The sequence below is a fragment of the Pan paniscus genome, chromosome 14 (genome assembly GCF_029289425.2).
Source record: "Pan paniscus chromosome 14, NHGRI_mPanPan1-v2.0_pri, whole genome shotgun sequence".
Lineage (NCBI taxonomy): Eukaryota > Metazoa > Chordata > Mammalia > Primates > Hominidae > Pan > Pan paniscus.
The window spans coordinates 54,933,359-54,959,505 of NC_073263.2; the positions used below are offsets into that span (position 1 = coordinate 54,933,359).

General features: G+C 36.6%; 1 long non-coding RNA gene across 1 annotated transcript in view; it reads right to left on the reverse strand.

The window, feature by feature from the left end:
- Positions 1-26,147, reverse strand: part of LOC117975605 (uncharacterized) — a 257,347-nt gene that overhangs the window by 157,225 nt on the left and 73,975 nt on the right. The gene's annotated exons all lie outside the window — the stretch shown is intronic.

Here is a 26,147-nt window from a genome sequence, read left to right on the forward strand (position 1 = left end):
TTTTGGCTTAGGATTGACTTGGCGATGCGGGCTCTTTTTTGGTGCCATATGAACTTTAAAGTAGTTTTTTCCAATTCTGTGAAGAAAGTTATTGGTAGCTTGATGGGGATGGCATTGAATCTATAAATTACCTTGGGCAGTATGGCCATTTTCACGATATTGATTCTTCCTACCCATGAGCATGGAATGTTCTTCCATTTGTTTGTATCCTCTTTTATTTCATTGAGCAGTGGTTTGTAGTTCTCCTTGAAGAGGTCCTTCACGTCCCTTGTAAGGTGGATTCCTAGGTATTTTATTCTCTTTGAAGCAGTTGTGAATGGGAGTTCACTCATGATTTGGCTCTCTGTTTGTCTCTTATTGGTGTATAAGAATGCTTGTGATTTTTGTACATTGATTTTGTATCCTGAGACTTTGCTGAAGTTGCTTATCAGCTTAAGGAGATTTTGGACTGAGACAATGGGGTTTTCTAGATATACAATCATGTCATCTGCAAACAGGGACAATTTGACTTCCTCTTTTCCTAATTGAATACCCTTTATTTCCTTCTCCTGCCTAATTGCCCTGGCCAGAACTTCCAACACTATGTTGAATAGGAGTGGTGAGAGAGGGCATCCCTGTCTTGTGCCAGTTTTCAAAGGGAATGCTTCCAGTTTTTGCCCATTCAGTATGATATTGGCTGTGGGTCTGTCATAGATAGCTCTTATTATTTTGAGATACATCCCATCAATACCTAATTTATTGAGTTTTTAGCATGAAGGGTTGTTGAATTTTGTCAAAGGTCTTTTCTGCATCTATTGAGATAATCATGTGGTTTTTGTCTTTGGTTCTGTTTTGGTTCTGTTTATATGCTGGATTACGTTTATTGATTTGTGTATATTGAACCAGCCTTGCATCCCAGGGATGAAGCCCACTTGATCATGGTGGATAAGCTTTTTGATGTGCTGCTGGATTTGGTTTGCCAGTATTTTATTGAGGATTTTTGCATCAATGTTCATCAAGGATATTGGTCTAAAATTCTCTTTTTTTGTTGTGTCTCTGCCCGGCTTTGGTATCAGGATGATGCTGGCCTCATAAAATGAGTTAGGGAGGATTCCCTCTTTTTCTATTGATTGAAATAGTTTCAGAAGGAATGGTACCAGTTCCTCCTTGTACCTCTGGTAGAATTCGGCTATGAATCCATCTGGTCCTGGACTCTTTTTGGTTGGTAAGCTATTGATTATTGCCACAATTTCAGAGCCTGTTATTGGTCTATTCAGAGATTCAACTTCTTCCTGGTTTAGTCTTGTGAGGGTGTATGTGTCGAGGAATTTATCCATTTCTTCTGGATTTTCTAGTTTATTTGCATAGAGGTTTTTGTAGTATTCTCTGATGGTAGTTTGTATTTCTGTGGGATTGGTGGTGATATCCCCTTTATCATTTTTTATTGCATCTATTTGATTCTTCTCTCTTTTCTTCTTTATTAGTCTTGCTAGCGGTCTATCAATTTTGTTGATCCTTTCAAAAAAACAGCTCCTGGATTCATTACTTTTTTGAAGGGTTTTTTGTGTCTCTATTTCCTTCAGTTCTGCTCTGATTTTAGTTATTTCTTGCCTTCTGCTAGCTTTTGAATGTGTTTGCTCTTGCTTTTCTAGTTCTTTTAATTGTGATGTTAGGGTGTCAATTTTGGATCTTTCCTGCTTTCTCTTGTGGGATTTAGTGCTATAAATTCCCCTCTACACACTGCTTTGAATGTGTCCCAGAGATTCTGGTATGTTGTGTCTTTGTTCTCGTTGGTTTCAAAGAACATCTTTATTTCTGCCTTCATTTCGTTATGTACCCAGTAGTCATTCAGGAGCAGGTTGTTCAGTTTCCATGTAGTTGAGCGGTTTTGAGTGAGTTTCTTAATCCTGAGTTCTAGTTTGATTGCACTGTGGTCTGAGAAACAGTTTGTTATAATGTCTGATCTTTTACATTTGCTGAGGAGAGCTTTACTTCCAACTAACTATGTGGTCAATTTCGGAATAGGTGTGGTGTGATGCTGAAAAAAAATGTATATTCTGTTGATTTGGGGTGGAGAGTTCTGTAGATGTCTATTAGGTCTGCTTGGTGCAGAGCTGAGTTCAATTCCTGGGTATCCTTGTTAACTTTCTGTCTCGTTGATCTGTCTAATGTTGACAGTGGGGTGTTAAAGTCTCCCATTATTATTGTGATCTTTGACAAACCTGAGAAAAACAAGCAATGGGGAAAGGATTCCCTATTTAATAAATGGTGCTGGGAAAACTGGCTAGCCATATGTAGAAAGCTGAAACTGGATCACTTCCTTACACCTTATACAAAAATTAATTCAAGATGAATTAAAGACTTAAACGTTAGACCTAAAACCATAAAAACCCTAGAAGAAAACCTAGGCATTACCATTCAGGACATAGGCCTGGGCAAGGACTTCATGTCTAAAACACCAAAAGCAGTGGCAACGAAAGCCAAAATTGACAAATGGGATCTAATTAAACTAGAGATCTTCTGCACAGCAAAAGAAACTACCATCAGAGTGAACAGGCAACCTACAAAATAGGAGAAAATTTTCGCAACCTACTCATCTGACAAAGGGCTAATATCCAGAATCTACAATGAACTCAAACAAATTTACAAGAAAAAAACAAACGACCCCATCAACAAGTGGGCGAAGGACATGAACATACACTTCTCAAAAGAAGACATTTATGCAGCCAAAAAACACATGAAAGAATGCTAAGCATCACTGGCTATCAGAGAAATGCAAATCAAAACCACAATGAGATACCGTCTCACACCAGTTAGAATAGCAATCATTAAAAAGTCAGGAAACAACAGGTGCTGGAGAGGATGTGGAGAAATAGGAACACTTTTACACTGTTGGTGGGACTGTAAACTAGTTCAACCATTGTGGAAGTCAGTGTGGTGATTCCTCAGGGATCTAGAACTAGAAATACCATTTGACCCAGCCATCCCATTACTGGGTATATACCCAAAGGACTATAAATCATGCTGCTATAAAGACACATGCAGATGTATGTTTATTGCGGCACTATTCACAATAGCAAAGACTTGGAACCAACCCAAATGTCCAACAATGATAGACTGGATTAAGAAAATGTGGCACATATACACCATGGAATACTATGCAGCCATAAAAAATGATGAGTTCATGTCCTTTGTAGGGACATGGATGAAATTGGAAATCATCATTCTCAGTAAACTATCGCAAGAACAAAAAACCAAACACCGCGTATTCTCACTCATAGGTGGGAATTGAACAATAAGAACACATGGACACAGGAAGGGGAACATCACACTCTGGGGACTGTTGTGGGGTGGGGGGAGGGGGAGGAATAGCTTTAGGAGATATACCTAATGCTAAGTGACGAATTAATGGGTGCAGCATACCAGCATGTCACATGTATACATATGTAACTAACCTGCACATTGAGCACATGTACCCTAAAACTTAAAGTATAATAATAATAAAATTAAATTAAATTTTAAAAATGATCATAGTATATGTTTTCTGATACAGATACTTATCTGCTTGTGTCTTATGTTCTATGGATTTGTAATATTTTCATGTGTATGTGACCCTCTGACTCATATATATTCAGCACCCGCAATTACTGTGAAATTGTCTTTTCAAATATCTCCCTTAAATATATTTGCATTAGATTGTTTATAGTTCTTCTGTTTCCTCAATTAGCATCTCTTTAGGTACAAACCTGAGATGGCATACTCAGTCTAATACACTAATGGCCTTAGTGGTTGGATCTCAAAGGGAAGAAATGATCATAGCACTACTACTATCCCCACCAACCAGCAAGACAACTACCATTTATTAGGCACTCTCAATGTGCCCATTATTATACAGGCACTTTATGAGCATTATGTTTCTCAAATAACTCGACATGTGTAAAGCACTTAGAACAGTGTCTGATAGTAAATTTTACACAAATGTTTGCTTTTGTCATCATCAAGATCGTCTCATCATTATCTCATTTAAAACCTTCAATGATCGGTCAATGTAGATCTCATTATTCTCATTTGACAGCTATGGAAGCAGGTTCCTAAAAGCTGAATTGCTTAACTGGTTAATAAATGGTAAACACTGAATTTTGACACAGGTGTGTTTGACTTCTGTGACCTTTTTTTTTTTTTGTCCTGCTCCGCCATACTATGTCTCATGGGTGGAAACAGCCACACACAAAAAATGTCTCCCCTGCCTCTGACCTTCACTAGCTGTGAGCTACTTCCTATCTTCCCTGGGGTAGCGTGTCACTTCAGGAGACTAATCCAGAAACCATGGCTTATGTTTTCGCTACACAGAGTGCTGTTCAGAGAAATCCCTGTGGCTTTGAGGGGAAGTGGCTAGGTTCCTAGGGGGCCCTCTGAATGTCTAAGATGTTTAGATTGCTCTGCTTATCCCAGGAATGATAACCACTCACTCTTTTCTTCCCCAGGGCATTCTGATTTTCCACACAGAACTGGACTCTGGTTCTATAAATGCTCATCTTGTCTTCTCCTTTGTCCCTTGTCGTTACTTCTTCTGAACCTGACACCAGCTGTATGCCGTCTATTAACCTGTCATATTCATTGATCTCCCTAAGAAATCAAGCTGTCCTTATAATTCCCCTGTCTGATCTTTTCTTGCTGGAGCTTACTGACAAAATTGTCCCGTAGCAAAAGAAGAGTCTATTTGCTTTAGCTCTAATAGTCCCAAATGCTGTATATAGTCAATACACGATTTTCTGTGCATTTCAAACTTTATGACCTCATTCAAAATGAAAACTGTTTGCAGATAACTCTGATTTGACCTCCAAAGGCTATAGGAAAATAGAGCTAAAGCAAGTGCTCAGATTAAGGAAGTTTATGAAGAAAAGTATAGGTCAGTCTCACTGGCTTATGCCTATAATCCCAGCAGTTTGGGAGAGTGAGACAGGCAGACTGCTTGAGCCCACGAGTTTGAGACCACCCTGGGCAACACAGGGAGACCTCATTTCTAAAAATAATTTAAAAATTAGTTGGGTGTGGTGGCATGCACCTGTAGTTCTAGCTACTAGAAAGGGTTAGGTGGGAGGATTGCTTAAGCCTTGGTGGTAGAGGCTGCAGTGTGCTATGATTGCACCACTGCACTCCAGCCTGGGCAGCAGAGCAAGACCACCTCTAAAAAACAAACAAAACAACAACAACAACAATGAACAAACAAACAAAAAATATAGAACCTTTCCACTGGCACTTTTATTTTCCAACATAAAATAGACAGGGTGTACTTTGTAATTTTTAATACCTGAATTCAAACTGATTACTAATTTTCTCCTTTCTTATTTGTTGGAGAATGATGATGGAGGATTAGAAAGTCCCCTGTGTAGCTTAATATGCTTAAAATAAAGCTCTGGTCATTCCATGTTTTGTTTAAGAATGTTAGGAAATTTTTAATTTTTCAATGAAGTTGTTCTTCAACCTTATGATGTAATTGTAAATTTCTGACTTCTTTGCCAAACCTAGGCCTTAATTTTAGACTAAGTACATCCTCATTAATTTGTCATTTATCTGTTCATCTATTCATTCTTTCATCTATAAAATCTTTCATTATTTTGGATTGACACTGTGCTAGGAGCTTGTATTAGTCAATATTTAATCAAGATAACATAAGTTATTCTAGGCATTTCAAGCAGAGAGAATTCAACACAGGAAATTAGTTATACATATCAGAAGGTCAAAAGAGCAAAAGAGAAAAGCAAGTGGTTATTCAAAATTAGGAGCTGCAGCTGGCCTTTGGCTGAAGGTTAGGGGCCAATGTTCAGGGGAGCTGGCAATGCCTTTGCTAGTACTGGCATCTCATTACTGCCATAGAGTAGGAAGCTAAGGAGCCTCCTCTCCCATCGATGCTTCTGAAACTGCTTCCAATGATGCTGGGGAGAGAAACCACTGGTAATCTCCCTACAAAGCTTTAGATGGCTATTTCCTGTGTCTGGAGGTCACTCTTCCTCCCTTTGCCTGCCACTTGACTTCCCTGCCTCTCATTTGGCTAACTTTTCTATTTTTAAGAAAATCAGTTTGCTTTTTAACATCTAGTGCAAAATTGCTATTTTGGAAAGTCTCTAACTTTATCATTCCTTTCTCTGTCCCTTGTGTTATATCTATTATTGCATGTGTCATGGTATATATCAGTTTTTGTGTACCTGTTAGGCTATCCTATTAAGGTAAAAGCTTCTCAAGATCATATCTTTTTTTGTTGTTATTATCTTCCCAATTAACACAGAATTTATTAATCCTCAACTAATATTTGTCAAATTTATTGAATTGAATTGAAATATGCAATGGCACAGAATTATGGTATATTTCGAAGCATCTAACATGCTGGATCAGGAATTAAAAGGTTGTCATTCAGGTAATGGGTAGCCATTGGCACTTTTGAAGACTTGCAGTGACATCATGTAATTTAGTGAGTTTGAGCTGGAAGAAGTAAGAAAAGGCAGTGTGGAGTGTGATTCCATGTCTGTAGTACACAATAGGAGCTGAGTGTATTGATTTTAGCCTGACTTTTCAGGAACTACTGTTCTTTACCCATTTGGGACCTGGGAGTGTTATTTCACCTTACTTTATTGTTGAGGTGATACTTTTTTTAGATTATAAATTATTCTTTTTAGAGCTTTAGAAGGTGTCTGGCCGACAGGCTGGCTGAAGTTTTATAATCCACCATTTCTAATCATGAAATGTTCTAATTATAAAAAGTAATGTAGTCAGACATTCTAAATTATGTTACCATTCACTTTGCCAAGTACCTTTCCAAAAAAACCTTTTTGCTCTGGCATTCTACTTTTATTATATATATTTTTGTAATTCTCTTTCTACAACACAGAAAACTGAGGGGAGTTTAACTTTGGAAACAATATATTTTGGACCTAATCTAAAGGTGAGAGTGTAAGCAGTTCAGGATAAATCCCAATACAATACTCCTCCTCCCAAATCTAAACTCCAATTTTTTTCCTGAAGACCCTTTTGGACACCAGAGCTAGATGCCATCTGGCTGACAGTAAAATGACCATGATGTCCCAGTTACCCTTCTGCTTCTCCCAAAGAGCCTCTTTATTTATTTAACTAATTAAGACAGGGTCTCACTCTGTCATCCAGGCTGGAGTGCAGCAGCCTTGACCTCCTGGGCTCAAGTGATCCTCCCACTTCCACTCCCAGTGTAGCTGGGACTATATTTGCTTACATTTTTATTTTATTTTAATTAATTATTTATTTTAGAGATAGGGTCTCTCTGTGTTGCCCAGGCTGGTCTCAAATTCCTGGGCTCAAGTGATCCTCCAGCCCCAGTCTCCCAAAGTGTTGGGATTACAGGCATGAGAGCCACCACACCCAGCCAAATATGTCATTATTGATAAACTTTTTGGGTGCTGACTGAGATGGTTAATTTTACCTGTCAAGTTGACTGGGCCATAGAGTGCCCAGACAGCTGGTCAAATATCACTCTGGGTGTTTCTGTGAGGGTGTTTTTGGATAAGAGTAACATTAAAATTCTTAAACTTGAGTAAAGCAGATACCCTCCTTAATATGAGTGAGCCTCATTTAGTCAGTTGGAAGGCTGATAGAGCAAAAGGTTGACCCTCCTTTTAGTGAGGGAATTCTCCTGTCTTCTGATGGCTTTTGATGTGAGACATTGACTTTTCCTGTTTCTACAGCAGTTCTCACCTTCTGACTTGAACTGGGACATCAGATCTGCAGGTTTTGGACTTGCCAGCCTCCATAATCACATGAGCCAATTCCTTACAATAAATCTGTCTCTAGATTCTAAGTTATTTCTAGAATGTATATCTAGAATGTGTGTGTGTGTGTGTATGTGTATGTAGTTGGTTGTGTTTCTCTGGAGAATTATAACTAACATACCTACTGAGGTTATTTTGAAATATGTTCATAAATTATTTGACTTTCTTCCTTCCAAAAGGTAGAGCCTAGTTCCCCTCTCCCTTGAATGTGGGCTGAATGAACTCAGTGATTTCTTCTAGTGAATAGAGTACAGTGGAATGACATTATGTGGCAAGATCATAAAATGGCATTGTGTCTTCCTTCTGGTTTTCTCTATGAGATCACTTTCTTGAGGCAAAGTGACTTCCATGTCCTGAAGACACTTAAGCAACCCTATAAAGAAGCCCAAATAATGGGGAACCGGAGCCTTCAGCTAACAGCCATGTGAACCATCTTGGAAGTGCACTCTTCAGTGGTTGTTGAGCCTTCAGAATTCTGTAGTCCTAGCAGACATCTTGACAGCAAGTTCATCAGCGATTGTAAGCCAGACCTACCCAACTAAGCTGATCACAGATTTCTGACCCATAGAAATTGTGTGATACAATAAGTATTATTTCAAGCCGCTATGTTTTAAGATAATTTTGGAGCAATATTTAACAAATGCATCTACTATGTTGAAAATATTGCCCTTGGCCCTCTATTCCTGGACTCAGGATTGTGAATGGTTACTGGGTGAGGTAGAGAGTCAGTAAGAAAAAATTTCATTACATCGTTTTATTTGCTGAAAGATATGGGAGAGTAGCCAACATCCAGAAAGCCTAGATCAAAATTGAAATGCCCTTGTTGATCTGGGCAGGCAGTCAAGACAACCTAACTGAGGAGTCAGTGAGGGCAAGGACAGAGTAGTGAACCTTGGAAGAAAAAGCAAACCCTTCATCAGTACAATGGAGAATAATTTGCTGTGTTAAAATGAAGGTCAGGCTCTGTGTACACTTAAAACAGGTGTTCAATACATATGCATTGATTGATGTTGGTTGATGTATTTTGAATGCCAGACAGATTGTGAGTCATCAGTGTTACAATGTAGCTTAAATAAATGTGAGCTGTGCCTGTAAAATAGCAATACAACAATGAGAACCAAAAAACATCATTCAGCCTCTCACTGTGCAGCCTTATTTGTCCCATCTGCCACAAGACTCTGATTACTGAGAGGGAGGGACTTCCCAGTTAGATGATAAATAATTCTTTAGGGGAGAAATAAAGGGGAATCTTCAATGGGAAAGACTTTGGCAGTGGGGCCTGACCAATTTCTTTCAGTGAAGACCTGGATTGATTTCTTATGGGTAGACTAGTGGTGTCATTTCCAAAGATGCTGAGAAAGACCTTCTCCACAGAAGGTACTTGGTAAAAGAGAACAGGGTGGGAGAGGGTGATAGCAAGTTGAAAGTGGAAGAAAAACTTGATATAGTATTTGACCATATGTATATACCAAGATGTGGCTTAATTTTGTTTTTATTACTTTCTTGATGAAAACCTCACCATCTGTAGGATACAGTGAAACAAACACGACTGAGGATTATTTTCTGGGTTATGTTAGGTTACTTATTTTCTATTTTGGAAATCAAGGCCTATGTGCAGTATTGAAGTTCACGTTATCATTAGGGTGCTCTTATGTTTTGGTTTCCCTGGGGAGAAATCTCTGTACATGTTATTGTCTCAGTGTTATCATTACAGTACCATCTTTCCTCAAAAGGATCCTGATTTTGACAGTGAGTTATATGGCTAGTGAGTGGTGGAGTCTTGGTAGTGGAGAAGAGTGATCAAAAATATGAACTCTAGCACAAAATTCTCAGGGGAAAAATTCGAGCTGAGTCACTTTTTAGTCATGTAACCTTTCCTTAATATCTCTCTACTGTGAGATATTTCCTTAATATCCTTAATAATTTCCTTAATATCTCTCTACTGTGGTTACTGTAAAGCAGGACTAATAATAACATCTGTTAAGGTGGTTGGGATGAGAATTAAATGAATCATTATGCATAAAGCCCTTCAAAGAGTGCCTAACATATGAAAGCTCTATACAAGCTTTACCTTATATACTATTTAATTCTCACAAAACTCTTGTAATGAAGGTGTTATGATGCCCCTTTGCAAATGAGTATACTGAAGTATCAAAATGTTTAGAAACTTTACATAGGCAAAACAGCTAAGGGGTAGTAGTTGAAGTATTTGGTCTTGACTTTGACCTCAAATGATCCATTATTCCACAAAGTAGTTTAGCCTCAACACCACTTTATACCCTTTCTTCATTTTCTAGAATGAGTCAGAATAAGGAGCTATGTGTTCATTCTTACACTCATTCAATTCTATATTAATTTCTGGTTAAAAAATCTCTCACCAGAGCAGATATTTCTTTGGGGGGCTGGGAATGGAGGGGAGCAGATGATAGGATGCCATTCTTATGATGAGATAGTGTCTTGCACTCATCTTGCTTAATACATCTCTTTATAGGGCTCACAGAGGGTAGGGCCAGGCCAGCTGTATACCCATTAAGCTACTAGTTTTCCCTAAATCATGACTTGTTAACAGAACTTCCAGATAAGTAGAGAGTCTAGGATCATTCTCACAGTGGAACCTAGAAGAGATGTCTATGGGGTAGCTGTGGAAGCAGATCACAGAGGCTTTGCAGCATGAGAAGAGAGGAAGGATGTTCTCGCTTCACCCAAGAGAGAACAAACATGGTTCAAACAGCCAACAGACCCTGGCTGCATAGACCAATAGGTTAAAGCATGTACCTGTGTTCCAACTGGTCAAAGGCCAAAGGGAACGGACTTGCTTATTAATGCCAACCTGCGTGAATTATCCACCAATGCCCAGGCCACTCCCCTCCCTGTTAGTCCTTCTCACTGTAGACGCCTCTTTCCCAGCTCTTAGATGAAACTCTGCCCAATGGGCAGGAATTTGGTACCAGAAAAATATAGTATTTCTCCATATTTTAATAAAAATTTAGCTCAGTTTTGAAAAAAATACAATTTCAAAGCTTGCATTCCTTGGTTTATAGACTTAAGATTTACAGATGTGTCACACTACACCATCTTGGGAGATAGCCTCATTTCAATTTTTGCAACTCCACTTCTTCCTGGCTTTGTTTTCTGTCTGTGAAGCTTAATTCCTCAAGTTGAACTTTTTAAAAAGATATCAAACTGTTGCTTAAACTCTGTATCCCATCTGTCAAATAAGAATAACAACATATATTAGGGTTATTGTGAGGATAAGAAATATTTTATATAATGTGCCTGTTCTATAGGGCCTGAGACACCATGTGCCCAAATACTACTACTACCACTATGGTCACACCTAATGGTAGTAATAGTAAATACAATAATAACAGGCAGGCTTGTTCTAATAGCATGGTCACTTTAATTTGTCAGGCTGGTATATTCTATTACATCAGTATTTATGGTATCTATACTAAGTTATTGAGGTTATCAGGTTAATGTATGTACCTAGGACACATAATGCTTTTTCCACAATGGTAGGTCCCTTCCTTTATGCAAAGGAGCTTACTTTGTTCTTCCCTGAAACGGTGTGTTTGTCTTATATAGACAAGCATGCAGAGAACATTTTACTTTTTAAAAGAGCACATTTCCATACTTATCAAGGAAATGAAAGCTTTTCAAGAAAATTCCTGTGAAAAGTCTGAGATTATTAAAAGAAAAACTGTTGAGGCAAAAAGAAACAAAACATTTCACCTTTTTCCCTATAGAAGCCAGAGTGTGCTTCTCACAAAAGCCTCTGCAACCTCCAATTTTATTCAAGAGCTAAAGAAACTAGCAGTCACCAAGGCTCCAAGATTTAATTTCCATTGCATAGGATGCCCCTCACATCAGAATTAATCAGTTTTCATTTCCACTGTCCCATTTCCCTTTAGGAATCCTGTGGCGTAAACCTCGAAGGTAAACACAAATATTTATCTACTCAACCTGTTTTGAAGAGTTAAACATTCAGGGACATAAAAATCATTGGCAGTGATGGGTGCACACTGATTTGGGCACAATTCATCTCCTTTGTCTAAATGTACAGAGTCTGTTTCAGCTTCTCCTGTGCTCATAATAGCCACGGCTTTGCTCCAAGATATCAGGCCAAATGATCAGACATTTATGGTGTTTGCTGCCTGTACACAGATGGAACACATGTTGATTTTGTTTCTTTTTTTAAGAGGAAAACAATCAGATGTATGAAATGGCTTTTAGCCTCTTAATTTGCTTTTGGTGACTTCCGTAACATTATCTAGGTATTTAGTTTTGCTACTTCTACAAACCTTCATTTGTTTTACTTCATTTGTTGATATCCTAGAGTTTTAAGAAAATCATTTCTGAGGTTGTAGTTTCCTGTTAACAATGTGAACAATTGTGGACCTATCTTCTTTGTTAATCTCTTTGTTTGTAGAAGTTTTGGGTATCCTCAAAAGCAAAGTAAATGTCAGCGCCAGCTCCAGGATTGTGCCGTGTTTACAGAATTGGGTACTTGTTTGTTTGTGAAAAGATGGGCCTGGTGTTGCATATCCACAGTGGCTCAGATTTAGTCTTATGTGTGTGTGTTTATTTCCTATACTTGCTGTGGTACACTTCATGGATAAAGGATGGGGCTTCCCAGAGTGACTTTTGTAGCAATAAAGGACTTAACGGTCTGCTTATCCTTTCTCTGTTTCTTGCTGTTTCAACCCTTAGCAAATTCTTGCAGTTGTTCCAGTTCAAAAAGTGGACAAAGGATAGGGCAGTCCTCATTTTCAAATCCCTCTTTTAGGAGAGATTGGAGGAAAGCAGAGAGGATGAAATGTAGCTTTAGAACCTTTCCTTCCCCAAGATAATTAGCATTCTCTTCAAATTCATTGGTCTCTGGGGGATTTGTTCTACCTTTAAGTTGGCTCCAAACTGAATACAGGTATTACAGGCAGAGAAGCTCGAGGGAGTTGTTTGAGATGTGCCTTCAGAGCATAATAAATATCTTACTTAGGGTGTGTTTACTTAGTCCTAAAGGATTCAGCAAGTTTTTGAAGTCATAAATTACTTCTCTTCAAATTTGGTTGCACAAATAATATATTCCTTATAGATATTTTTTAAAGTTCATTTTGGATGTACAATTTAGAAATAATAGTATAGTTGTTTGTCTTTTTATTCTTGAGTGTTGGCAAACACGGTGAGGAAAATATCATATGTGGTTCATTGCTGGAGACTAGTTTAAGGAAGAACCTAAATTAGCTACAGAAGTTAATTCTAACTTTGGTAGTGTCAGATAACAGGACTCCAACATGCAATGATGTTGCTGGTTTTTCTGGGTGTTGCTGTTGTTGACACTTAAGTCTGTATAAATCCTAGAGACAGTAATCTGCCCCAGCAAACACAGACTTCTGTGGGACAAGCTGCTGTATCTAGGAACCAACAAACTCTTCTCAAGTAGGTGTGTCTAACTAAAATAAAACCACTGAGGAAAATGGCTTGATACTAAACTTCTCTAAACCAGGTAGGTGTGTTTTCTGTCCTTCTATGGTAATTGTATTAACCTCACCAAAATTTCTCTGAAAACACGGCCTTGAAATTGTTTGTATTCTTGCTTGTCTCCAACCGAACTGTAAGCTCCCTAAGGATTTTATTCACTGGTTAATACCTTGGGCATGACATTCCAATGTCTTAATGGGAGTAAGCGTTTGAAATATTAATGTATTGATTAATAAATAGGACTCCTTATGTTAAAGCAAAACCTGACTCTTAAATACAGCTGACACTTTTCTAAATAGTTAAAATGATCAACAATAATAGCATTCAGTTATGTATTATGTGTCTGACACTGTGCTAAGTACTTTTCATACCATCTCTTTAAATCCTTACAACTGGTCAAACTAATGAGGCTCTGGCATCAGAAAAACCTGGGTTTAAACTTGTGGTCTGCCTCTTGTTAGCTCCTTGCAATTAGTAGATCTATGTGAGGTACCAATCTTAATTGGCAAATAGGGCTAATAATAACTTTATCAAAGAATGCTGGGAATAACATTTATCTTTGCCTAGCATGTAGCTTGCACCCTTTAATTGTTATTTCTGTGTTTAAGATCATTATATTCTTGGAGTCAGTGAATACCAGAAAATAATTTATCCATTTGGAACAGAAAAGGAAAGAAATCTTTCCTTTTACTCCACTAGTATCTTATTCTTATGTTTATCTAAATATCCATCTATTTATTCTAATATTGGTATAACGTAGCAGCTTTTAATCAGTTTGAATCTACTATATACAATGTCAGTTTCATAAAACTATTTAATAATTACCCTTGAACAGAATCCCTTCTAATTGTCATTGGTTTTTCATTCTACCAAAGATCTTTTGCCAGTTTTCTGATACCTCCTTGTTTCAGTATGCTGTGAGTTTGTTTAGAAGGAATGTTGTTGCATGAGATCCTGACATTATGTGTACCTAACCCTGACTGTCCTACAAAGAACAGAAAAAAAATGCACTGTGATAACAGAGACAAAAGACAGTATGGGTGAATAGCCAGTCAGAAGAAATGCCAGACATAAACAACTGGTGCCTGTAATACAACTACTGTAGCCATACAAAACCCGGACATTTATATGTCTGTGCCAGCCGAGTGTCAGGCTAATGGTCAGTCACCTCTTTGACTTTCCCTGGTCTATGTATAAACAGGCAGAATTTATTAACAACTGTGACAAACTCTACTCAGATACTCTTCCCAATGGGGCTTTCTGATTATATTTTTATACCACTTAAAGTCTCTTTTCCTAGGAGCCAGGACTTAAGCAGAAACTGAAAGGACAGAACCATTATAGAAAATATATTAACCATAAAAATATTGCAACTGCTTCATTAAAACTAAAGTTTTCTTGCCATTAAAAATGTCTTAGTAGGGCCGGGTGCGGTGGCTCACGCCTGTAATCCCAGCACTTTGGGAGGCCGAGGCAGGTGGATCACGAGGTCAGGAGATCGAGACCATCCTGGCTAACACGGTGAAACCCCGTCTCTACTAAAAATACAAAAAATTAGCGGGGCACAGTGGCAGGCGCCTGTAGTCCCAGCTACTCAGGGGGCTGAGGCAGGAGAATGGCGTGAACCCGGGAGGCAGAGCTTGCAGTGAACCGAGATCGCACCTCTGCACTCCAGCCTGGGCGACAGAGCGACACTCCGTCTCAAAAAAGAAAAAAGAAAAAAAAAAAGTCTTATTAGTATCCTATATGGAAATTAAAAAATATAAACAACTAAAGAATAAATCAACATTGTGGCCCAAACATTTGGGTCAACACCTCCTTATGAACAAATTTTAAAAATCTATGATCCTTAAGGAAAGTAGGTGCATCAGATGTCTATAAATGGCTGGAGTATGGTATTCAAAAAGTGTGAAGCGTCTCAGTTTCTACCCTGCTTGCAAGTTGACAAGGTAGCTTGCCACAGCTTTACAGAAAATGGTAGAAAATATGAGACTCCTGGGTCAGAGACAAAAGGCTTTGCTACTCATGTCACATCAAGCAGCACAAGCTTCGTTCCCACTGGTTCCTCGTGATCTCCAGATCCCGCAGGGCAATACAGATGGATATAGATGAATGCTGTGCAGGCAATATGTTTCTGTCTCAACTAAGGTACCCCAAACTGGGGAAACCCCACTCTTTTATAATAAGCCACAGGAAACCTGCTTAAACTTTAACCCAGTACTCTTGTCAGTAAACACACCTACCTTCTGCTCTGGAGGAAGACAGCTCTGTATCTCCCATGGCTATTTTCTATATAAACATCCTCAAAAAGATAGCCCAGTACAAAACTTGTCAGTGCATCTGCTTGCAAGATGTGCAGAAATGTGAGAAACCCTTGGAGAATTCTCTCTCAACATGTAAGAGCCCAAGGAATCATCTGGCTGTGAACTAATACTGAAAAGAAGATTTGAGCTTTTCCCTATCAAATCAGACCACTTAGCATCCTCTGTTTTTTTCTCTCTCTCTTTTAATGTACTGATGAATCTTCTTTTTTTCTGGAAAGAATCAGTGCCAATGGCCCTTCTGATGGAAACTGAATCTCTGAGATGCCAATTAACATTGCATTGCTGAGAGTAGTCAATTCTTTATTTGTTTTTCCAGCCAAGTTTCTGCATTTGAGCTTTAAAGGTTTTGTTTTCATGGTCTATAGCACAGGGGGAAAATGACAAAACCAACTAAATCCTCTATAAGCACCAGAGAAAGAAAAGCAAAAGCTTGTTGCTGAACCAATTTTATTTCCTTTTTTTGTTTTCCAAGCCCTGATTATTTATAGCTATTGTAGAAATCGGTAAAAGACAAATAAGACTAATAGTAGGTAAAAAAAAAAAAAAAAAAAAAAAAAAAAAAGCTGGAATGACACCAATGGGTTAAAAAGAGAACTGAATTGTGTCAATGCAAAATGCATTTTGAAAGAACTTCAGAGAATCAGGTAGAGAAAAGGTCAGGATATGATATTTCTGAGACCAGAAGTGAGCCATTGATGTGTCTTTATTACATTTCTATTTGTGAAGCATTTCTCACTACTTCTTAATTATTTGTTTTTCATTTAGAAACTTGGTTATATTATTTCAGCAAACTTTATATCACACTGCTGTTTCAAAAGAGAAATATATTAATCTTAAATGTAGGCTTTGGCACAAGAGCTCATTATATTTGAGCCATGTCAAATGTTAAGCTAAAAGAGGAGGAAAAAACTTGGTGTGACCAGGTTAATTTAATTAACCAGTTTCTTTCTTGAATTTGATAATCCCTATGAAAGCATATAACATTCTACCTATATACGCAGGAATCTTTTGCATAAGTTATTTGAAATATTTTAAAAGAAATCATTGTAATGTCAATGTATTGGGAGCCATTTTGCAAGATATACATATATTGATATTTTCACTTTTTATATATATATAAAGAAATGAAGAAAATATAGTTAGTAAAGACCTTACATAATGTTCTGGAATGAAAAGATCTTCTATGGGTAATGCATTGGCAATTCTGATGTAAATCCCAGATAATTTCTCACCTAGGTATCATAAAATTAAGTTTGTCCTAAAGCTCCTTCCTTGTAAGTTCAGTCTAAAGGTTTATCCATACATAAAGAACTGTAACCTAACTGTATGTGTAAACAGACTGTAACCTATTCTTGTAACAAGTAGCTGGGCCTCAGCCTGTCACAGAAGCCATACTGCAACCACTCACAGGCGGCCAGTTGTTCAAACCGTGTTCAAATAAGGCAAACATGAGCTGTAACCAATCCTGCTGTTTCTGTGCCACACTTTCCTTTTTCAGTCCATAAATCCTCTCTGATCACATAGCAATGCTGGAGTCTCTGAAACTATTCATTCAAGAATCGTTCTTTTGTCAATTAAAATGTTAACTTTTGTCTAAAGTTTTTCTTTTATCACTATGAATAAAAGATCTTTAATTATTGACCAATTTATCCATCCAAGGTCAGCTGTTACATTTTGTTTGTTTGCTTTTTGAGGCAGGGTATCACTCTGTTGCCCAGGCTGAAGTGCAGTGACGTGATCATGACTCTGCAGCTTTAACCTCCCGGGCTCAAGCGATCCTCCCACCTCAGCCTCTAAAATAGTGGGGACTACTGGTGCATGCCACCATGTGCGGCTAATTATTGTATTTTTACTACAGACAGGGTTTCGCTATGTTACCCAGGCTGGTCTCAAACTCCTGGACTCGAGTGATCCACCTGCCTCGGCTTCCCAAAGTGCCATGATTACAGGTGTGAGCCACTGCACCTGGCCTCAAAGTGAGCTCTTACAATACAGCTTGTTTTCATGTAGCTGTTATATAAATAGTGTTTTCATATACATGAAGGACACTGACAGTCTCATCTGTTTTTATATCTAACGTTAATCGGAGTTAAATAAATTTTATTTCTGATTTTGTTGTTTCCTCAACTCTTTCTACTTTTCATATTGCTTTAAAGCAAGAGAAAAAGATAAAACTTTTAAAATTCTTTCTCTTTCCTAGTTATATGACATGGAGATAATGCCTTGACCATTAAAAATATTTTTACATCCTATAATTTAGGATGTATGTTTTCTTTATGTAAAGAGATGCTACATGGCAACCAAAGTACTACAGATTAAATAAACTACTTCGCAATTTTATAGCAAAGAGTGTTTGTGGTACATCTAAATGATTTTCAAATTGTGCTTTCAGGGACCAGAACAGATTTGCTTTCAAAATGAAGGTAGCTTTAAAAATCACTGTGTAAACCTTGCTGGTTTACCAAAGGAGCTAGTTAAGGTCCCTTTGAGGATACTTAAAAAGATTTTAAGAGAAATCAGCAATTAATTATTGAAAATTATACACCTAAAAACTATAGCTTCAAAGAACAAAGAGCTCAGACTAAGGCAGGCAGGTAACAAAGTGATTCCCTTCTGATTAGGAGAAAACACAGGCGTAGCAGTTCCAATGGCATGTAAAGGGCAAGTAGAATTTTGAACAAATTTCTGTTCTTGCCATGGTTTGAAAGGAAAAGAGAGATAGATGCACATTCCTGAAAACACCAAGTGGGCAAATATTCAGGGAAGGCCATTACAATTCTTCTTAGAAATAAAAATATTCGTGAATCAAATACTCTCATTGGAGAGCAAAGACTTCAGGGATCTTTAGACCCTGTAGAACAGACTATGAATCTTAAGACAACTTCTGAGCAGCCTAGAAAAGGACTCCAGCTTAGAAAAGGATTTCAGGATTTCTCAAACATTAATGCACGTTTGAAACTCTTGGGGATTTTCTTAGATGTAGGTTCTGACTTTGTTGTTCTGGGTTTGGGCCCATGATGCTGCATTTCTGACAAGCTCTGATGTCACAGGTTGATGCCAATGGTGTTAATGTGAGGACCCACTTTGAGTAGAAAAAAATTAGATAGTGGCTGAAAGTCAATTGACCTTAGATGTGTGGGTCTCCTTCTGAACTCTATATTCTATTAATCTATATGCAGTATTTACCATTCTTCTGATCATATGAACTAAGTTACTAGCTTTACTAAAATCAGGTACTATAAGTCTTCAAACTTATAAAAATTTTTCCTTTTAAAATTGTTTCAATTATTCTAGAACGTTTGTATTTACATGTGAATTTTATACTAAACTTGCTGATTGGTTTCTATTGCAAAATTTCCTCTGGTTTAATTATAATGGTCTTAAAATCTGTAGATCAATTTGTAGTTAATGAAATTTCAATTTGGTTTAAATTTACATTTCCCCAAAGACTAATGATGTTGGACATCTTTTAATATGGTTTTTGTCATTTATACATTTTTTTTCTAAAATGTTCATTCAAAATTTTCCCGTTAAAATTAGTTGTTTTTTGTATACTATCATGTTGTGTATATCTTTATTCTGGATACAAGTCTTTTGGAAGATATATATTTTGAATACATTTTCTAATATGTGATATGCCTATGAATTGCTTTAATAGTGTCCTTTAAAGAGCTAATTTTTAATAGATAATATCACCAATATAAAATGTGTTCATACTCTTTGTTTTTTATCTAAGAAATTTCAAGGTTAAGAAAATTTTTCATCTTTATTCTTCAAAAAGATGAATGGCTTTACGTTTACATTTAAAACTATTACTACTTTGGATTGATTTTTACATACACAATGAGGTAAGGGTCAATAATTTTTTTCCATGTGAAATATAAATACCCAGTTGTTCCAACCTCATTTGTTTAAATGTTCGCACTTTCCTGAATAAATTATCTTTAGCATAATTACAAAAAATCAATCAATGTATATATATGTTTATTTCAGGGCCATATATTTGGACTTAAGGTTAGATTAACATTTTAAAAAGTAACTGAATCAGTTCACCATGTTAATACTAAAAGAGAAGAAAACATACGATCAACTCAATAGTTGCAATATATTATTGATCAAAACTCAGTATCCGTCTGTGATATAACTCTCAGCAAATTAGGAATAGATAAATCTGATAAAGGTCATCTATAAAAAGTGTACAGGTAACATTATATTTAATGATGAAAGACTGAATGATTCTCCCTAAAATTAGGAAAAAAAAGATGTCCACTTTTATAATTTTTATTCATTATTGTATGTTCTAGCCTGTGTTTTAATAAAGAAAAAAATAATAAGAGGTATCCAGAATGAAAAGAAAAAAGTAAAACCGTGTTTATTTCCATATGACATGATTATATAGGTAGAAAATCCAATGGAATATACAAAAATAATATTAGAAATAACTAATGAGTTTAGTAAGTTTTCAGGATACAAGATGTATGCACCAAAATCAATAGTATTTTTATATGCAAGCAGCAAATAATTTGAAATCAAAAAAATTTATAAAACAGAGAAAAGAAAGAGAGATTTGTAGATATAAAATATCTATACATAGAAAACAACAAAACACTGTTGAAAAAATTAAAGAACTAAAGAAATGGATAGCTCTATTGTATTCATTGGTCAGAACCCTTCTTACTATTAAAATATCAATTCTTCCCAAATTGACCTGTACATTCGATGATATCCAACCACAACCTTAGCAGGCTTTTGGATGGAAATATACAAACTTATTTAAAAGTTTGTAAATAACTTAATCTAACTTATTTATATTTAAATGCACAGGACCTAGAATAATCAAACCACATTGAAAACAACAAAATTGGAGGTGTAGCACTACATAACTTATGAATTACTATAAAGCTATAGTAATCAATAATGCCTGCTGGTGGTCTCAAGAATGACAAATAGATCAATGGAACAAAATGAAGAATCTTGAGGTATAGCAACATATATATGGTCATTAATTTTGACAAAAGTTAAAAGGCCATTCAATGGAGAAAAGCTCCATTTTCAACAAATGGAGCCAGAAGAATTAGACATCTATATGCAAAGAACTAACCTCTTCATGTAAGCCACACAATGTAGAAACAAAAGCCCTCAAACTTGGTAAACCTAAGTGAAATCCCAAAGCTATAACACTTCTAGGAGAAATATGGAAAATAATTTTGTAAACATGGGTTAAAATCTCTTAGACACTCTTCAAACATGATACACTAAAGAATAAATTGGTAAATTTGACTGTATCAAAAATAAAATTTTGTTTTCAAAAAATAACATTAATAAAATGAAAAGACAAACATGGGAAATTATTTGGAAACAATCTATTTGTAAAATAATTTGTATGCAAAATATATAAATAACAATCAAACTCAGCAATAACAAAATAAACAATCCAATAAAAATGGGCCAAAAAATTGAATGGCCACTCCATCAAGGAAGAGATATGAATGGCAAGTAATAAATATTAAAACTTTTTCAACATTACTAGTTATTAGGGAAATGCAAATTAAAACCACAATGAAATAGCAGTATATCAGAACAGCAAAAAATAAAAACAAAAACTGACTATATAAAGTATTGAAAAGGACATGAAGCAACTGGAACTCTTATACAATGCTTGTGGGAATGTAATGCAAAAGATACAACCACTTTGCGGCTTGGTTCTTTAAGGCTGAGCATATATCTACAGTATGACCCACCTATTCCACTTGTAGGTATTTACTCTAAAGAAGTGATAGTATAAGTTCACATAAAGGTATGTACATCAATGTTCATAGCAGCAGTTAAAAACTGGAAACAGCGCAACTATCCATCAATAGGTGAATGGATCATCAAACTGTATACCAATTTAATGGAATATTAGGCATAAAAAGAGTGAATTATTGATATATAATATAATAAAGATGAACTCAGTATTCTGAGGGTACATGAAAGAAGTCATACTAAAAAAAGTACTTTCTGTATCAATCCATGTATACAAATTTCTTGTAAGTACAAATGAAATAGTATTGGCGGAACAAAGATCAGTTGCTTGTGAACCATGGACAGGACAAAGAGGAAGGGACAGAGGAAGAGGTTACAAAGGACATGGGGAAACATTTAGGATGATAGCTATGTTAATTATCTTAATTATGGTGATGCTTTTTATGGGTGTATACATATTAGAACTTACCAAATTTTTCACTTTCAATATGTGCATTTTATATCATTTATATGTTATAAAGCTATTAAAATAAAAATTAAGTGTTTGGAATTATATGAAATCACAGTACTTTCCCCATGTGTTTTATTTTGATCATTATAATTGGAGCTACAACTTGTATTTTAAAATACCAGCTATGGAGAGTAAAATCTGCAAGGTAATATACCACTTGCATTTTTTAAAAGGGGACAGAGAGACTAACCTCTGCTCTTAAGAAATTTATAAATGAAGCAATTGTGAATGGGAGTTCACTCATGATTTTGCTCTCTGTTTCTCTGTTATTGGTGTATAAGAATGCTTGTGATTTTTGTACACTGATTTTGTATCCTGAGACTTTGCTGAAGTTGCTTATCAGCTTAAGGAGATTTTGGGCTGAGACAATGGGATTTTCTAAATATATAATCATGTCATCTGCAAACAGGGACAATTTGACTTCCTCTTTTCCTAATTGAATACCCTTTATTTCTTTCTCCTGCCTGATTGCCCTGGCCAGAACTTCCGACACTACGTTGAATAGGAGTGGTGAGAGAGGTCATCTCTGTCTTGTGCCAGTTTTCAAAGGGAATGCTTCCATTTTTTGCCCATTCAGTATGATATTGGCTGTGGGCTTGTCATAAATAGCTCTTATTATTTTGAGATATGTCCCATCAATACCTAATTTATTGAGAGTTTTTAGCATGAAGGGCTGTTGAATTTTGTCAAAGGCCTTTTCTGCATCTATTCAGAGAATCATGTGGTTTTTGTCTTTGGTTCTGTTTATATGCTGGATTACGTTTATTGATTTGTGTATGTTGAACCAGCCTTGCATCCCAGAGATGAAGCCCACTTGATCTTGGTGGATAAGCTTTTTGATGTGCTGCTGGATTTGGTTTGCCAGTATTTTATTGAGGATTTTTGCATCAATGTTCGTCAGGAATATTGGTCTAAAATTCTCTTTTTTTGTTGTGTCTCTGCCCGGCTTTGGTATCAGGATAATGCTGGCCTCATAAAATGAGTTAGAGAGAATAAAATACCTAGGAATCCAACTTACAAGGGATGTGAAGGACCTCTTCAAGGAGAACTACAAACCACTGCTCAACGAAATAAAAGAGGACACAAACAAATGGAAGAACATTCCATGCTCATGGATAAGAAGAACCAATATCATGAAAATGGCCACACTGCCCAAGGTAATTTATAGATTCAATGCCATCCCCATCAAGCTACCAATGACTCTCTTCACAGAATTGGGAAAAAACTACTTTAAAGTTCATATGGAACCAAAAAAGAGCCCACATTGCCAAGACAATCCTAAGCAAAAAGAACAAAGCTGGAGGCATCACGCTACCTGAATTCAAACTACAAGGCTACAGTAACCAAAACAGGATCATACTCGTACCAAAATAGATATATAGACCAATGGAACAGAACAGAGCCCTCAGAAATAATACCACACATCTACAACCATCTGATCTTTGACAAACCTGACAAAAACAAGAAATGGGGAAAGGATTCCCTATTTAATAAATGGTTCTGGGAAAACTGGCTAGCCATATGTAGAAAGCTGAAACTGGATCACTTCCTTACACCTTATACAAAAATTAATTCAAGATGGATTAAAGACTTAAATGTTAGACCTAAAACCATAAAAACTCTAGAAGAAAAACTAGGCAATACCATTCAGGACATAGGCATGGGCAAGGACTTCATGTCTAAAACACCAAAAGCAATGGCAACAAAAGCCAAAATTGACAAATGGGATCTAATTAAACTAAAGAGCTTCTGCACAGCAAAAGAAACTACCATCAGAGTGAACAGGCAACCTACAGTGTGGGAGAAAATTTTTGCAGTCTACTCATCTGTCAAAGGGCTAATATCCAGAATCTACAAAGAACACAAACAAATTTACACCAAAAAAACAAACAACCCCATCAAAAAGTGGGCAAAGGATATGAACAGACACTTCTCAAAAGAAGACATTTACGCAGCCAACAGACACTGGAAAAAATGCTCATCATCACTGGCCATCAGAGAAATGCAAATCAAAACCACAATGAGATATCATCTCACACCAGTTAGAATGGCGATCATTAAAAAGTCAGGAAACAACAGGTGCTGGAGAGGATGGGGAGAAATAGGAACACTTTTACACTGTTGGTGGGACTGTAAACTAGTTCAACCATTATGGAAGACAGTGTGACAATTCCTCAAGGGTCTAGAACTAGAAATACCATTTGACCCAGCCATCCCGTTACTGGGTATATACCCAAAGGACTATAAATCATGCTGCTATAAAGACACATGCACACGTATGTTTATTGTGGCACTATTCACAATAGCAAAGACTTGGAACCAACCCAAATGTCCATCAATGATAGACTGGATTAAGAAAATGTGGCACATATACACCATGGAATACTGTGCAGCCATAAAAAAGGATGAGTTCATGTCCTTTGTAGGGACATGGATGAAATTGGAAATCATCATTCTCAGTAAACTATCGCAAGAACAAAAAACCACACACTGCATGTTCTCACTCATAGATGGGAATTGAACAGTGAGAACACTTGGACACAGGAAGGGGAACATCACACACTGGGGCCTGTCGTGGGGTTGGGAGAGTGGGGACGGAAAGCATTAGGAAATATACCTAATGTAAATGATGAGTTAATGGGTGCAGCACACCAACATGGCACGTGTATACATATGTAACAAACCTGCACGTTGTGCACATGTACCCTAGAACTTAAAGTATAATTAAAAAAAAGAAATTTATAAAAGATCATCAGATTTACATTTAGAATTTCTGAATGAATTTTTAGAAATCAACAACTATTGAATCAGAAGGAAATAACTCAATGTGGAACAAATTCAGTACCTGAGGGGATGCAGGTTTTAATGGTAATCAGCTGAGTTCAGGTTTTTCCAAGGAAGCTTTCAGGAATGGGTTTCCCTCTTGCCACAGACTTCTTTTTTACCTTCAGACTTTCAAGCTTCAACTAAGTATTGCACACAAAGAAAGAAACTTACTGCAGTACTTGAGTGGGAATCAAGTAAACACTTTGGATCGACACCCATGGGTCTTTTTCTGCACCAAAGTACATACATGCCATTTCCATGCATCCTTCTACGTAAGCCTTTATATTAGATAGAAGATACAGGATAGCCAGTTATCCTTAAAATGAGTTTTATTCCTCCTAAATGAGTCATAGTCTTGGTATGCAAAATGACAGCACTTTATTGCCTCATGCAGTCCTTTAAAAACTAAAAATCAGAAATTCTACAGTTGTTTTGAGCCTAATAACAATAACTAATATGTATTGAATACTTTTTATGTACCAACCATTTCTCATGTATTATTTCTTAATTGAGCCTCATATTACTTTTGCCCCAATTGTTAGGGATTGTGATATTTGTATTTTTTTGTCTTTATTTACGCATAGTGTTTTCATTTCATTTTCTTCCAAACGTCAAGGGCAAATGCATTGTTTATCCATAGAGACAACAGAAGCATTTTTGTCATGTGGAAATTTATTGTGATATAATAATACATTTGTATACCCCAGTGAGATAAATTTGAACTCATAGTCACCCCATACCAGAATCAAAATACTAAATGTGTGAAGCTTGTTTATTCTTACATGTCAACATGTGCCAGATTACCCTACACAAAGTGTGTAAAATTCATTTGCACAAGAGCCATCAGATTCAGAATAAACAGTTTCAAAATGCATTAGGGTTAACACAGCAAAGAATTTGGTACTCAGTAGAGAAGAACAGCATTGAAATGCCTGTTAACTGCCTCTTTACTGAGGAAGCACTATGCACGTGCTATTTGGATGCTTTTTAGCATAGTAAATCTATTTCTATGCTTCAAACATAACATAACAAGAAAGACAACATGCTCTACTCTTAACTTAAGAAAACATATGGGCATGATGCCGAGTTTTGATGATCCATTCAACCTGGAATTTAGCCTAGACATGATTCACGAAATCTTAGATTGAAAAGAAACAAAACAAACCTCATCTTCCACAGACTTGTGTTAAGTTTTGCTTTAGAAACAGATGGCAAAGTAGAAAAGCTGGCTGGAAATTGATTGAATTTGAAAAATCAGATGAGGAAAAATCAAGTAATTCGCCAGTCCAATAGATTGTTTTGAGGTTTCAGGACTATTCTTCACAGAATACCCTCAAGAGTGTTTTGGCTTATGTCATTAGGAACAACAGGTGATTATCATTATTTCTTTATCCTTTCTTTCGGGAATCTTTCTTTCTATTCTGAAGGTCTCCACTCTCCAAAGTATTTCCAGAAACAAAGCACATATTTTATTGTCTCTTTACTTCA